The sequence below is a fragment of the Carassius gibelio genome, chromosome A11, assembly GCF_023724105.1.
Source record: "Carassius gibelio isolate Cgi1373 ecotype wild population from Czech Republic chromosome A11, carGib1.2-hapl.c, whole genome shotgun sequence".
Taxonomy (NCBI): Eukaryota; Metazoa; Chordata; class Actinopteri; order Cypriniformes; family Cyprinidae; genus Carassius; species Carassius gibelio.
This window is the reverse complement of record NC_068381.1, coordinates 17,372,514-17,375,516: the sequence shown is the minus strand read 5'-3', so window position 1 is coordinate 17,375,516 and position 3,003 is coordinate 17,372,514. Positions and strand designations below refer to the sequence as shown.

General features: G+C 43.8%; 1 long non-coding RNA gene across 1 annotated transcript; it reads right to left on the bottom strand.

Moving 5' to 3' along the window:
• Window positions 1-985: 985 nt before the first annotated feature.
• Window positions 986-2,737, bottom strand: LOC128022533 (uncharacterized). The gene is made up of 2 exons (XR_008185942.1): window positions 2,541-2,737; window positions 986-1,178 (listed from the first exon to the last, which is right to left on the bottom strand). It is a non-coding gene; the product is annotated as an uncharacterized LOC128022533 (long non-coding RNA).
• Window positions 2,738-3,003: the final 266 nt, after the last annotated feature.

Genomic DNA, 3,003 nt, shown 5'->3' with positions numbered 1-3,003 from the left:
GGCGATGGCATCATCGGTTGAGTGGTTAGACCGATATACCAACTGGTAGAGGTCCAGGGAGGGTCGTTGACTAGGACGATGACTAGCCGTTCAAAGCACTTCATGAGAATAGGAGTATGTGCAACTGGACGGTAGTCATTGAAGCAGGATGGAGACGGCTTCTTCAGGACTGGATTGATGGTGGTAGTTTACAATTTAAACATTATTTCTTAACATTTGGGGTAATTTAAGTAAGTCATTAAAATATATAACACTGTTCTAGTGGTGTTTTAGGCATTTTAATATAAAAATTATACATATTGTGCCTTTAGAATTAAACCCAAAAGACTGAGTCTCGCTGTATCGCTCAGGCTGCACTGCAGTGTCTATTCACAGGTGCGACCCCACTACTGATCAGCACGGGGGCTTTGACCTGCTCCGTCTCCGACCTGGGTCGGTTCACCCCTCCTTAGACGACCTGGTGGTCCCAAGCTCCCCCAGGAGCACCATATCGATACTGAACTTAGTGTGGACACCTGATCTACATATTCCACTGCAGTCCAGAACCCCTGAACTCAAGCAATCCACCAGCCTCAGCCTCCCAGCAGCTTGGATTACAGGCACGCGCCACTGCACCCGACGAGAGCTGCGAGCATCAGCGCTGATACTCAATCTAGTGCTCACTGAGACCTCCAGCGCAGCACAGCACAAAATAGTTTTTAACCTTGGTACATTTTTCCAAGTCACTGGTACTTTTAGATAGCTTTATTCTCCTAACAGATCATCAAAAACGGTGCGTTTATAAATTTTTCAACATAATTTTAATCGAATCACAAAATCACTTTTTTCACCACCACACCTGATAGTTGTTTCATCTAGATACTCCATTCATGTTAAGTAATTGCCTTGCATAAAACCTTTGACACAATTTAACTAGTACTGTTAAAATTAGAGCGTTATTGCAGGCAATTTTATTCTTATTATTTTCTTCAGTTTAACGCGTTAAAAATATTTAATGCAATTAACTTGACCCACCACAGTCGTGTCATCCGCTAACTTAAAGAAGAGGTTGAGTTTGTGTGACAGTGTGCAGTCATGCATGGGTCAGCAGAGTGAAGAGGAGGGGGCTCAGCACACATCCTTGGGGGGCCTCAGTGTTCAGTGTTCAGTGTGATGGTGCTGGATGTATTGCTGCCGACCTGTTGCAAGTTGCACAGCGAAGTGTTGATCCCCAGCTGGACCAGTTTGTGAATGAGCTGTTGAGGGATGACAGTGTTGAATGCTGAACGGAATCTTTGAACAGCATTCTGATGTATGAGTCTTTTTTTTATCCAAATGTGTGAGTGCTGAGTGGAGAGCAGTGGCGATGGCATCATCGGTTGAGTGGTTAGACCGATATACAAACTGGTAGAGGTCCAGGGAGGGTCGTTGACTAGGACGATGACTAGCCGTTCAAAGCACTTCATGAGAATAGGAGTATGTGCAACTGGACGGAAGTCATTGAAGCAGGATGGAGACGGCTTCTTCAGGACTGGATTGATGGTGGTAGTTTACAATTTAAACATTATTCGAAACATTTGGGGTAATTTAAGTAAGTCATTAAAATATATAACACTGTTCTAGTGGTGTTTTAGGCATTTTAATATAAAAATTATACATATTGTGCCTTTAGAATTTAAACCCAAAAGACTGAGTCTCGCTGTATCGCTCAGGCTGCACTGCAGTGTCTATTCACAGGTGCAACCCCACTACTGATCAGCACGGGGGCTTTGACCTGCTCCGTCTCCGACCTGGGTCGGTTCACCCCTCCTTAGACGACCTGGTGGTCCCAAGCTCCCCCAGGAGCACCATATCGATACTGAACTTAGTGTGGACACCTGATCGACATAGTCCACTGCAGTCCAGAACCCCTGAACTCAAGCGATCCACCAGCCTCAGCCTCCCAGCAGCTTGGATTACAGGCACGCGCCACTGCACCCGACGAGAGCTGCGAGCATCAGCGCTGATACTCAATCTAGTGCTCACTGAGACCTCCAGCGCAGCACAGCACAAAATAGTTTTTAACCTTGGTACATTTTTCCAAGTCACTGGTACTTTTAGATAGCTTTATTCTCCTAACAGATCATCAAAAACGGTGCGTTTATAAATGTTTCAACATAATTTTAATCGAATCACAAAATCACTTTTTTCACCACCACACCTGATAGTTGTTTCATCTAGATACTCCATTCATGTTAAGTAATTGCCTTGCATAAAACCTTTGACACAATTTAACTAGTACTGTTAAAATTAGAGCGTTAATGCAGGCAATTTTATTATTATTATTTTCTTCAGTTTAACGCGTTAAAAATATTTAATGCAATTAACTTGACCCACCACAGTCGTGTCATCCGCTAACTTAAAGAAGAGGTTGAGTTTGTGTGACAGTGTGCAGTCATGCATGGGTCAGCAGAGTGAAGAGGAGGGGGCTCAGCACACATCCTTGGGGGGCCTCAGTGTTCAGTGTTCAGTGTTCAGTGTTCAGTGTTCAGTGTGATGGTGCTGGATGTATTGCTGCCGACCTGTTGCAAGTTGCACAGCGAAGTGTTGATCCCCAGCTGGACCAGTTTGTGAATGAGCTGTTGAGGGATGACAGTGTTGAATGCTGAACGGAATCTTTGAACAGCATTCTGACGTATGAGTCTTTTTTTTATCCAAATGTGTGAGTGCTGAGTGGAGAGCAGTGGCGATGGCATCATCGGTTGAGTGGTTAGACCGATATACAAACTGGTAGAGGTCCAGGGAGGGTCGTTGACTAGGACGATGACTAGCCGTTCAAAGCACTTCATGAGAATAGGAGTATGTGCAACTGGACGGTAGTCATTGAAGCAGGATGGAGACGGCTTCTTCAGGACTGGATTGATGGTGGTAGTTTACAATTTAAACATTATTCGAAACATTTGGAGTAATTTAAGTAAGTCATTAAAATATATAACACTGTTCTAGTGGTGTTTTAGGCATTTTAATATAAAAATTATACATATT